This window comes from Euprymna scolopes, chromosome 5 (genome assembly GCF_053919585.1).
Source record: "Euprymna scolopes isolate OS-2025 chromosome 5, ASM5391958v1, whole genome shotgun sequence".
Classification (NCBI taxonomy): Eukaryota; Metazoa; Mollusca; class Cephalopoda; order Sepiida; family Sepiolidae; genus Euprymna; species Euprymna scolopes.
This window is the reverse complement of record NC_136486.1, coordinates 151,625,321-151,639,671: the sequence shown is the minus strand read 5'-3', so window position 1 is coordinate 151,639,671 and position 14,351 is coordinate 151,625,321.

Genomic DNA, 14,351 nt, shown 5'->3' with positions numbered 1-14,351 from the left:
TACCTCTTAATGCTTGATAACAGTAGATAGAAACTCAATAAAACCATGCAAATTCAGTATAATTCACTTTTTCGGAGAAATAGGGAAGCATGCAGTTGCCTTTGCTTGGGAAACACAAAGACCGCTGTCTGAGAAAACTTGATCGTAGTGTCTAAACCTTCGTTCAAATTGTATATTAGGTACCTGTTGTTTTATACGCTGTGTAAATAGCCCTGAGAGAAGCAGGTGCATCCTCGGAACGATTGTGGACCTTGCTAATCAGTAGTTGATCCTTGAAACTATTATACTATTATTATTTTATTTTATTAAAAATATCGAGGATACTCATTCATCACTTAGTATATTGGCACCACATTTATGGCTATCTTACTCAATAGTGTCCTCATTGCTTTGTGTGGATCTTCCTGTAAATGTTTTTATTTTTCTGGATTCTCGACTACTTTTAATGTGCTGACACACACAAAACGTATGCTATAATTCTTCTTTCTAAATACGGCTTCAATATCTGTTGTGATCCTCTAGCTTACGACTTTATAAACCACTGAGCTTCAGTTAATATTCCCGATATTTATTAAGTCCGCGTGAATCATCATAATACAAATTATTTTCTTCGAATATTTCGATGACCCCACGGACCCGGGATCTTAAAACCACTTAGAAACAGTAATTCGCTGTGACTTAGAGCCAGTAAATATTTCAAATATTTTAGAAATTAAAAAATTAAAAATGTATAAAGTTTGTATTGAACAGTCTGCGACATATGTCCGATTAGTGCAATGTAAAATCATCATATTTTGTGATATTAAGTGTTATAGCCTCTCATAACATACACAAAGTTAGGGTAATTTTTTACTATGACTTAAATCTATTACAATTATCTGTTATCTAAGTCCACCCGGAAATCTAATATTTCTGATAACGATCTGATTGCAGCGTCGATATAATGGCATATTTTTCGAGCATAGTACTTTTGTGTTACATTTTCAACTAAAATATTTAACGCTGCCTTCAACTATACTATTAGATGCGTTTTCATTGATTATTTGCAATAATTTATTTTATATTCTCGAATCATGGATCAAAGGAATATGAGATTAATTTGCAAAGAACACATGATCTTTTTATATAATCAATACGATACTAGTCCTAAAACACCCATGTACTATTCATACTTTGAATACCTCTTTTATTTTTATTAAATTTCCTTTCATAATTTTTCAGATTAAAACTTTTATGTGAAAAAGTTATTCCTAAGTTACATATATTAGTCTTTTTACTTAAATTGCTATCTTCTTTCTTTCAGTGTCGATTTCCATGTGTTTAACAAATATTGCGGTGCAACGAAATATTCTGGATCTATCTTATTATAAGATCACCGAAATAGATAAATCGCATTTACAATACTAAGGCCTACACAATCGGTAATTACTGGTTTCTTTGATTATTATTGTTATTATAACAACATAAGTTTCTATCAAATCGTTTGTATACATTTTATTTCACATTGTTCGTATAAAAAGAAAAATTTTGCTCCTGGGGAAACTAATTTCGTTCCTCGCAGGATAAAAATCTCGTGTGGCAATTTAATATCACAAGCAGACAACGTGTTTATATTCTAAGTTAAGTTTCTAAGTTAATCTGTTATGCTCTAATGGAGTTTGTTTGATGCCTCTTCTGCTTATCAATAATTAATTTTACTCTCTGTTGACATGGTTATGAAAATTGTTGCAACCACGATCACCTAAATGGACATATTTTCTTCTTTTTTTATTTTATACTTTATAAATTTTGGACTTTATATTTTTGAATGTTTATTTTCTTTATTATATTTGTACTTTATACATTTAAACGTTTTCTTTTGTTTTGTTTTGTTTTTTCTTTTGTTTAAAAAGTTTAGATATTTTGTATTTTCTTTTCTACTTTCGGTTTAATAGTCACACGTAAACATTATTGACCGTGTCCGACAAGTACATTAATTCGTTCTTTAATTACATTTGTATGCTTAAAAATGCCAATATAACTAGATACCCATCCCCTATGAATTACCACTTGTTTTACAGGCACCCTATCATTCTATATAACTCGTTCTAAATAGTATCGACGGGTCATATTTTATCGAATAATATACTTTAATTAGTCCTTCTAACTATGAATTAACTAGTTAGTGTTTCGGTACGATTACTGCGTGCGCATCGTTTCAACTTTCCTATTTTCTTCTACTATGTATTTATTGTTGGGATAGACAGAAATGCCCTCTATATTATTTTGTGGTAGAATACAACTTCTATGATAACGACAATAATACTTACATTGGGTTTACTATCACTACATTTTCTTGAAGATCTACTATGCACCTGGTAAAGTCTAAAAATTAAAATACTTGAAGCAACCTTCATCAAAATCTATGAATCGTAGGAGTATTTTAAGGAGTATATTAAAACGACTGACGTATATATAATTCATCAGCTGACGCTAATTTAAATGTCTTGGAATTTAAATCGTAAACATTTGTTTTTCTGGGATTACACTGATCTGTTCTTTTCAACTACTTCATATACGACGCTGTTGCTTTTGTTTTGAAATAATCGTCATTTCTTTAGCTGTTTGTTTATCTGCTTCTTGTTATCTGAAGCTAATTAGACGAAGAGTCGAATAATTCTTATTAAACATTTTAAGTTTTTACTTTTGACAGAAAAAAGTTTAAAAAAACTGAAAAAGTAAACAAATGAATAATAATACAAAAATCTGTTATGTTTAGCAAAGTTTGCGTGTATATATATATATATATATATATATATATATTGTTTTGTGAATTATTTATATGACAGCGTGATTTCTTGCATGTAGAAAATACAAAGGAGCTTAAAAAACAGAAGATGTGATGATAACTAGTGATAAAGAGATATTATCTTTAGGCAACCGGGAACACAGGAAATCATTAATCATTGTTGGAGTGACTGTTTTGGAAGAAACAAACTGGGTATCAGATAAATAAAAAACATGCAGGAGAAGGTCCCTTTACAGCGAGAGATAATTAATGAGAATTTACTTCGGATTGATTTGGTTTAGGACAGTTGCTATTTGAGAAGGAAACTATCAGCTGGTCTAAAACATTGGGAAAAAATACGCAATGTAATTTGGAGCTAAAATACAAATATAAAAGTAAAACGAGGCATATTTTGCTAAATTGAAACTCGTTTTGCTAGTTATTTATAATTTAGATTCAATAGGCGTCTTTTCACTTCGGCAGGAAACAAATAGATAGGTCACGTCACAAGAGACAGCGGTTCCTCGAAAATAGTAACGTAACGGATATGACGTTATAAAACCTGGGAGAGCACAGTAAATGGTTTCGGTAAAAAATAGAAAAATAAATATGCTTTTTTATTTCAATTTTCTACCTGGAGATGGAACATCCTACCGGACATTCAACAGCTATCTCATACATTCTAACATTGAAGAAATAACTCTAAGGTAGGGGGGTATTATTAATTACAATCATTGGTTGAGAACGCTTCTTGTAATTATTAACACTGAATAACCGATAAGTTTAAATTTGAGTAAGAAAATTATTATAAATTATTAACACAAAGTATCATTCTTAGTTATTTTTTCTGGTTATGTAGTTGAATGTCACTAATAATCAGTTTATGGAGATAAACAATATTTGACTATAAATTTTACTTTAAATTGTTATGGAGATTGCTTCAGACAAAACATAAAACTAGATTATGTAATAGGATAATAATATATTACTCAAAAGCTGGCCAACGATAAATGTTTCATACACAGATTCTGGCCTAAAAAACAACACCTCTCCCCTTTCCCATAAACATAGTTTATGGAATGTGAAGTTTGATGGGAGATGCCTCCTTTCAGCCTCGAAAGACAAAGGATACCCCCTGCGCGTGTAATTATGTGGCAAGGGTTGCGCAATACTCAACCACACCGCTCCTGAATCGGCACTGCCACTAGCAAGGAGAAACAGTGCTGAGATAAGCGGAAAGCAGATACAGCACCTGGAATTCCCAAATAGTCACCCATTTGGTACTGACCAGACTCATCGTTGCTTAACTTCGGTTGTGTGACGAGAACCGGTGTGTTAAATGTGATTATGCCGAATAATATGAAGATTATAGTACGAAATAAAGGAGCCGGGAATTATGAGACTGCTAACAGTAAACCAAAAGTTAATTCTCTATCCTCCTGAAATTATTTTTTATGGACCGTACACAGGCTTCAAAATCACTTTCGGATATATAAATTATTTAACTATGTATTTATTTCCGACTAGAATTCAATTTAATCATTGTTGGCCGGTCGTCAGTGATAAGCAATCGATAGATAATAGGTCTTGTTTCTCTGTCAAAAACAGAAAATTAATATTGTAGTATTTTTAAACAGTTTAAACATTGAAATCAATGTCTAATGTCGATGAAACTGTAATGATAAACATAGCAAACATTGCTGCATAAATGTTTAATACATAGTTTTTTATGATTTGAAATCTTTCAATTGTCAGTTCGAAGGATTCATTGTCGTACTTAATGATGTCACGCTATCTGTTGTAAATGGCGCTAAAACAAATTATTAATGTATTTCATAAAAGGTGAGCAAAGTTTTTTTTTACAAAACTCCAGACAAATTTAAATTGTAATTGACTTTTTTTTTTAATTATATGTTGTTTACACAAATAAACAATCTGTCGACAACAAGTAAAAAGTTGAAAATAATTTAACTTATCTATGTTTATCATGATAAACATTTTCTTTTTAGAATATATCTCTACTATTATACAAAAAGGAACTTTGTATGTCCGTGTGTCTGTGAGTAAGTTTCCAATGGACTCTAAAACGCTTGGGCAGATTTTTTTTTAACTTTCAGACAAATTTACTTTATGCGCCTGCCAGTGTTCTTATATAGGATTTGTATAGGAATATCTTCGATAAGTATCGATAATCGATCATTTTTTTTAATCTGATGAACGAGGAAACAGTCGATTTTGACTAAAGTTAACGCCTCATACAGCCTAACATCGCAAATGCATTTGAGAAGTTTTATTGGTGTACAAGCAGAAAGACACAGCATATAAAATAAACAGTGGGTTCTTTGATATGGTAGGAGCGCGATCGAAATAAGCGTTTCTATTTAGACCACAATTGTAAGATAATACAGGATTTCTGCATTTTAAACCTGAATTAACGCTATTATATAAAATAATTTTCTGAAACCAACAGTATGGTCTCTGCAGTACAATGTAAATTATAATGTATTGTGGACTAAGTCATTGCATGGATTCATGGGAAACTTCATCCCAGTGCACCGATGTGGTTTCCCTACCAGAGCAGGCAATTAATCGGTTTGATTAAAAATTGAGCGATTTCCATAATTCGAGGTAATAAAATAGGGTAGGGTGAAATATACATTGATCGTCATTCAATTCCGGATAATATAGGATCTTCCTGCTAGTGTGTGTATATATATATATATATATATATATATATATATATATATATATATATATATATATATATATATATATATATATATATATATATATATAATTATTTCCGTAAACAACGTCGCAGCTTACATGAGACATGTAAGTTGCGACGTAGTTTGATTGTGGAAATATATCATCTCTCATATTATATATATATATATATATATATATATATAGAGAGAGAGAGAGAGAGAGAGAGAGAGAGAGAGAGTGAGAGAGAGTGAGTGAGTGAGTGAGAGAGAGAGAGAGACTAATTAGAAAGTCTGCACTTGTCATTTCTTCCAAAAACCGCAAATTTAATCTAAATTGAATGTAATTGTTTGAACAACATATACCTAATTTGAGAAGTATTTTTATTCCTTTATAAATTTACATGTTCATATTTTACTTTTAATTGAAGTATCCTAGTGTTCACGTCGAGTTAAAAAAATTAACTTCAAATTCAGAAGGCAACAAAATTCCGCACAATGGAAAAATGTTATTTCTCTCTCTCTCTCTCTCTCTCTCTCTCTCTCTCTCTCTCTCTCTCTCTCTCTCTCTCTCTCTCCCTCTCTCTCTCTCTCTCTCTCTCTCTAAGGATATTTTTCATAATGAAAAAATAGAATTGTCCACACTAATTCCTTCTGATTAAAACTTAAATTTTGTTTGTTTGTTTTTTGGGGGCGGGGGTATTTTAACAAACTGAGCTACAGCAACGCGTGGCCGTGTACGTCTGGTAGATTATAAATACGACATTTGCATCAACCAAAATCTCGTATTTAAGCGTATTTTACAACCGGGCAATGCCGGGTAGCCTGCTGGTGTTATCTAAAATCATGAGCCGCCATGCATAAATCTTTAAATCCTGATCAAGCTGAGTTATTAATTTTAGGATACGTTGATTAAAAACACGAAAACGGAGTCGAGAAATCTGGCACAGAACAACGCGATCAGCACAAATTATACCAAAGCTAAAAAACAAAACTCCATAAAACAATAAATGTAGACCTTTTGGGCAGAGAAACGAAACAGAAAACTAAGCTAAGTTAAACTAATGGAGCATGGTCACTACTAGGAAATGAAAATCACAAAATACTCCTAGATATTAAGGTACAAAAATACAAAGTCATCCAAGCAAGAGGACCCGAGAAGGTAATAGGCAATAAGAAAGAAAACCCGGCATGCTATAGATTTCGCCGTCTCAGCACATCAGAGTAAATACAAAAGAAGGCAAAAAAATTAAACAAAACATAAAACTTGTCAGAGAACTTAAGGGATTATTAATGAATAGTGAAATCAACCACTATTATATAATTAATTGTAGGGATATTCGAAAGATGCACAGAAAAAAAACATAAAAAAACAATCAAAAATAAGAATTAACGAGCAGGTGATGCCTTACAACGCCGACAATATTAAAAACATCTGAAAAATGTAGAAAAGTCTTTGAATGCAGAAACCAGCATAAACATACAAACGCGTGCCTGCATAAAATGAGAAAATTCACACAATTCCAAAGAAACTGAAGCTGTTAGATCCCCACTCAAAGAAAAGACGCATGCGGTGGCACCAAACTCGATTGATATCAATTATCTTGAAGAGTAAAAGAGTTTGGAAAACCTGAAGAGGAAGCACACCAACCAAACCTCCACTGAGAGAGTGCGAGTATGCAAGAATCTTGAGGACACTGATTCTCACTTAAATTCCAGAGGAGATCAACGATCGTTGCCAATGATGAATCAATGGTAAAGTAGTATTTCAATAATGTTGAATGATTTGCAAAAATTTTTGAAGGAAAGGGGAAGATTGGTTGAAATTTAAGTGGGCTTGCTACTTAGATTATAGGGAAAATCACTAAGCCTTCACTGATGATGACGTGTGAATACTCCTAGCGAAGCAAATAATAGTGCATCTTGTAGACATGATAAACACATATAGACACTAGAAATGACACAACAATTATACATTACATATTTTTCTCGGTTTCAGATATTTCATGTGTGAGCGCCTTCAAAAATATCAACATTTTTTTTTTAATCCGCCATGTTTTCTTCGAGTTTGCAACGAAAAAAATTGTTTACATTCAGTTTAAAGGTCAAATTATTTAAAAGGATAATATCATAAGTTAGAGCCGTTTATCATTTACAGTTAATTTGAATTCGGTATTACTACCAAACAACTTATTATTATTATTATTATTATTATTATTATTATTATTATCATTATTATTGTTGTTGTTGTTGTTGTTGTTGTCAACTCAGTTGGAGTTCTCACTGACAATAACCGATGGTTATTCCTTGATTCTAAGTGAAAAACAAGTCTACCAGGAATTTGAGTATTTTTCGCCTTTTTCTTGATAACTATTGTAAATGACTTTACGTTATCGCAAAAACCGTTTTCCATTGATTTCTCCTTTATAAAGTCTTTTTCTCGGATTTTGGCGATAATATTTCAGCACTCTCTGCACCCTATTAGCGGAGGTCGAGTTTATGTTCCCTCTCTTTGATTTTCAATCTCTCTTCTCTTTTCACAACGACATTTGTGATATCAGAAAACGCTAGTGTCATCACTTATTTGGGGGGGGGGGTATAAAAGTTTTGTAATTTTAGTTCTCTTTGTTCATATGGCAGTGTTTTTTCTTCGTGTTTGATTTTTTTTCTGTTGCAACAATCATGTGACTGTTTAGCGTTTGCAGTTTATGCAAGGTGGTTTCCACATTCAAGGATGTTCTTTATTTCCACCCGTTGTACTATCTTTGTCTTACCTTCCATGCCAATTTCTCATTCCCGTATTTTTTTTTCAGGACTGTTCTAGTTCTGCCGTGATTATTGTTGATATAGTGACTTTCTTCATGTTCCATGTGCTGTTTTTTTTTGTTTGTTTTTTTGTTTGTTTTTGTTTTTGATTTTTTGTTGTTCTTTGTTGTGTTTGTTTTTTTAGTTGTTTTTGTTTGTTTGTTTGTTTGTTTTGTTTGTTTTTGTTGTTTTTGTTTTTTTGTTGCTGTAGTTTTTTGTTTTTTTTGTTTTTGTAGTTTTTTGTTTTTTGGTGTTGTATTTTTTTCATTTGTTGTTGCTTTTTGTTGTATTTTTTGTTTGTTTATTGTTTATTTCTTGTTTTTTGTTTTTGTTTTTGATTTTTTTGTTGTTCTTTGTTGTTTTTTGTTGTTTTTGTTTTTGTTCTTTGTTGTTTGTTGTTTTTGTTGTTTTTGTTTGTTTGTTGGTTTTTGTTTGTTTGTTTTTGTTTTTTGTTGTTGTAGTTTTTGTTTTCTTTTTGTTTATTTCTTGTTTTTTGTTTTTGTTTTTATTGTTTTTGTCTGTTTTTGTTTGTTTTTTGTTTTTTTTTGTTTGTTTTATTTTTGTTTTTGTTATTTTTTTGTTTGTTTTTTTTTTGTTTCTTTGTTTGTTTTTGTTTGATTTTTGTTTGTTATTTTTGTTTTTGTTTGTTTTTGTCTTTTTATGTTTTTATTGTTGTTGTTGTTGTTGTTGTTTTTTGCTTTCCTAGTTTTGTTTTTGTGTTTTTTGTCGAGTTTCGTTCATGTCCATTCAGATCATTTTGCGATATTCCTTTGCTATTACTGTTTCTGATTTGTGTCTGTATCATTAATCTGTATGTTCATAATACAGTCGTTTGCATTGTTTCCAATGTGTTGCTCAGTTTTTGTTATATATATAGATTAATATTAGTAGTGATAATAGTAGTAACATTTAGTCACTATTAGTTTTATAATAATTATTAAAATTCTGTGACGAATTCTCACGTATCTTTCTGTGTTTCTATTTATCGTGTCATGGTAACCTTCATAATTACACATTTAATTATTACTTTTTATTTACTATTAATTTATTTATTATTTTAAAGTGAAAAAATGCAGTAGATTAATAACAAAACATCTTATTTCAAAATCACTTTTTGGATCAATTAAATTCACCTGAATTATTAGTAAGCAATATATACTTATTAACAACTCTTACATTCTTGACGTTTTTTTTTTGTTGAGAAAAACAATTACTCTCGATTTGCAAAATGATAGTTTGTGACTAAATCTACATTCCCGGCAACATTCCCCGGCAAAACTAATTTATAAAACTAATATGTTGTTCCCTATGGCTCATACGTATACCGTTAATACTTATGATGAAAGGAAACCCTATCTTGAATTTTATTTTGATTTTTTAAAATAAAACAAACCTTTATTTAAGTAACAACATTATTCTTATCTATCGAGGCGTAGACGCAGAAATATGTCCTTTAAAACTCATGCGTGGGATTACTCCACTTGGCTTGAATGATTCGTAGATATGATCAGGTTATCCGTTTCGGAAACGGAAAACTCTTATGTAAAACGATTGCTACTGACATTATACGTTATAGCATCGAATCCACGGGGGAGGGAGGGCACCTTAGTCCTGGCCAACAACCTTTTCAGAATTGGGTATTCGAAAAATATTATCCGATTTTTAAACGTAAATTGATTAAAGAGTAGCTAGGCTTTGCTTATCGCCTGGCTTTCGCATCACTTCCTGGTGTATTAACCAGGCGCAAAGGTTCAATCAGAGGGACGCACCAGAAATACCCAGTGCTTCCCGATCTCTCTAAAGTATTGGAGCTATTAAGCAATCAAGCTCTGATTTATCACCTTGTAAATGTTAAAATTAATCTTATCGAAAGTATGGGTTTAGGCAAGTTCGTTCTACTGTGCATATTTTAACGATCATCTCTGAACGCATATAGCGTGCAGTGGATAATGCAATGGAAACTAGAGCTATAGTCTTTTAGATATCTAAAGCATTTGACCAAGTTTCACATGCAGTTCTTTTCATGAAAATTAAATTAGACGCTATTACTGAAAGAGTACTTAATACAATTACATTCTTCTGAAACAAGAAGAAAAATCCAGACTTTCCTTGATGGCCGTATGTCCAAAGAGCATGATTTTAATGCAGGTGTAGCTCAAGAGGCAATCTTGAACACCTATCATTCCTAATATTCATGAATCACCTATCTGATAAAACAAGTAATTGTTGTGCCCCAGTGTGAAGAAGAACTCATTTATTTGCAAAAGTGTTTAACTCGAATGTGTCGTCCTCAGCAAATTGTTGCGGTTGCAAAATACACCCCAAACCAACGCGTCGATCCTTTAATTAAACACTCTTTAACTGATATAAATAAAAATGCTAACAACACAATAATAATAATAATAATAATAATAATAATATAATTTTATTTTAACTAGATGCACTCTAATTAAAAAGTAGATAAAATAATAAAAAGTATCATGTACATATATATATATATATGTATATATATTCTTTAAAGATACCACGTTAATAATGATAGATACACAAGTATTTATTCATTTTAGGAAATTTTTTTTTTTTACCACAAGATGGCGTACAATTGCTTTCAGCGCCTAGTGTTAGCATATAAAAATATATATTTTCATCAAATTATAACTAACACAACATTACGGTTCATCAGTGCGTTGGAAAAGCTTTTCCAGCCTAATAATAAGAAATTTTCATTTAATGCAGTAGGCAACTGGAAAGTTCTATTCGTGGGTCGGAAAACTTTTAAAATATTGTTTTTTTTTTGTGTGTTTTTGTTGTTTTTATTTTTTCATAACGTGATGATAAAGCCCAAGTTTGTGCAAATTATAATTTAATGAACAGTTATAATATTATATGCAAACACTGGGGGCTGAAACAATTGTACGCAATGTTGCGACCAATAAACGAAAAGCTTTCCTAAAGTGAGTAAATACTTGTGCGTCTATTATTCCTATTAACGTGTTATCTTGAAAGAAAATATTTATCGGCATAGTATTGCACAATTAAGCTATCTTAATGATAATTTTATGTTATTTATTTATATGTAATCACTTCACCGAAGTAGTTAAAATATATATAGACATATTAGCTACACATCTATATATACGAGGGACGTGCAATAAGTAATGCCCCTGACCCACTTCCAGATGTCTGATCTAGCTGAAATTTTGCATGTGCAATGATTTATATCTCTACGGATTATGTGACAAATTACAGCTCTGAACTAATTGTGGTTTCTGTTTTACAGGTGTTTGAACTGAGTCAGGTATGAAATGGAGCCTGTTGAATGTCGAGCAGTGATCCGGTTTTTGTATTTGAAAGGACGCACACCACAGGAGACTTTTGATGAAATGAAAGAAACTTATGGCAATAATGCCCCATCATATGAGCTTGTAAAACGCTGGTATCCTGAATTCAAACATGACCGGAAGTATGTGAAACAGCTCCCAGACCTGGTCTTCCCCTTCTGCTATTGATAAGGCATCTGTCCGTCAAGTTGAAGCTGCCATTTTGGAAGATCAGCGCATTACTATTCGCCAAATAGCCCAAGATGTCAAGATTAGTACAGGGTCTGTGGAAAATATCATTCATGACCATTTTCATATGCATAATGTGTCTGCCAGATGGATTTCCAGGTTGCTCACACCATTCCAGAAGCGAGAACGCGTCGAGTGCTCGAGAATGAATTTGGAGATGTGCCAAAAAGATGTCAAATTTTTAAAAGACTGATTACACAGGATGAAACCTGGGTCCATCACTATGATCCAGAGACCCAAGCACAGTCAAGTGGTCAAATGCCAAATTGGATAACGTGTCTCCATAATTAATACATATATTGGCATGACTAAAACACGTATCTCTACCTTTACGATAGCATGTTATCTAACCCCCTGATCACTCCATCTATCAACATTTTATCTAATACGACATGCCCAAAAGAAAACATCTTCTGAAATATATCAACAAAAACACTGCCATTCTCGCTGCCTTAATGTGTGACTTTCACTTACCTATCATAAATGTTTTACTTATTCGTGCATTCCCAATCAAACAAGCTCGATACGAAATAACTTCATCACATGCCTGACAACGACTCATGAAATCGAAAACATTTGCAAATATGGCGACGTCTTATTCACACTGAAACACAACAACAGCTCGTTAATTTGACAACGCGGGAAAATGTGATCATAAAAGGGACAAACCAGAAGTTTCAATTCTATTTCATCCATTATGTATCAATGCAAAAACTCTCAAAATATACGAATATATGCACATAAACACACACATGCACCCAGATACACACGCACACACACATACAGACATTTATATATATTATATATATATAAATGTTTGTATGTATGTGTGTTCATACACACACATTTATATATATATAAATGTTTGTATGTATGTGTGTAATAGGTATAGAGAAATAGTTAGATATATAAATATATAAGGCGATTTTTTTAATAAACCATGATCTATATTCAAATTAATATGTAAATAATCAAACGCTTGCAAATATTTCTCAAGTGGAAAGCAGAAAGCCATATTTTAGTGAGATCAGATGAAACATTCGACAGTTTATGAATATTAATGAAAGAAAAAGAAAAAATTTAAATAGTTTACTCTGCTTCATTGACACTTTCATTTATAATGACGCTTCGATCAATATGTCGATGCTATGAAGACTGCATGCGTTTCAACTTGCTCTCGCAATTGTTCTGTGTATTTTACAAAACTTCGATAACCTTTCCTGTTACAATTAGAGATGATTCATAAAATGATCCCAAAATCTAAAACACAATCGGCCAAGCCCCAACCTCTGTTCTGTCACTGCAGTGTTGCGTTACTATATCCGTTTTACAACTATTTTAATGTGATCTGACGAACTCTAAGCACTTCTACCTGTTCGATGTAAATACACCCGACGGGCCAGACAAGCAGCAGAATTCCGCCCCTTCACTGTATAGATCCACAGATACCAGTCTCATTCTTACAGAGCATCCATAAAAGAGTCTGAAATTTAATAGGTTTCGCACTATCGGTCAACTTCCAACGTTTCTCCCTTCGATGGAATGTTGAATCCCTGTGCCTGTTTTACAAGTAGTTTAATGAAATGTGGTCTCGATGTACATACTCCTGACTAACTCAACAAGAAGCAAAAGCCATGCACTTAGCTGTTGAGGTGCCTAGATGCTAGAAAGTTTTCTATGCTAATAGCTTATTCCCTCGAACTTCTAGACTTTGGAGTTTCCTAGATATATCTTGATAAAACAAAGAAAATACCCTGTCAGACTTTGACACATGTATTGACCTCTGATGGAACCAAATAAAAAAATTGTCAATAAAAGCTAAAAGTTCGACGAACAAAGACATAGAGATAGTGAGAGACGCAGAGAGAGAGAGAGACGCACGATCGTTACGTCGTTAGTTCATCGAACTTAACCTTCACCGTTCACTACCCTTGCTCGACACGTTAGACAACCACTAACAGTCAAAATAATAATTAAATCAATACAGTTTTGATATGAAATCGTCACCGTGTTTGATTGTGAAAACGGCCGGAACAAGCTGGAGTGTATATATTTATTTAGTTGCAAGCACTTTCGTAGAAATGCTACAAACATGATTCTACATACATGAACGATAAACAGAGTAATCATTACAGAGAGACAGACACTACAAAACACACACACACACATATATATATATAAATATATATATATAGTAAGTTATAAAATATATATGGCGATTAAGCTACACTGAATATTCTGCGTTTCATCCAACTATAGGATTCGTCAGGCTTATGCGCGAATTCTGTTATGCGCGCCTAAGCCTGACGAATCCTATAGTTGGATGAAACGCAGAATATTCAGTGTAGCTTAATCGCCATTATATTTTATAAATTACTAACTAGCTCTACCTACGTATTGAGCACTTTTGAAGTAAATACTTAAAGTTTACGCATAAATCTATACTTTCGTATATTACATTTATGTAAATAAATGAAGTAGTTATATATATATATATATATATAT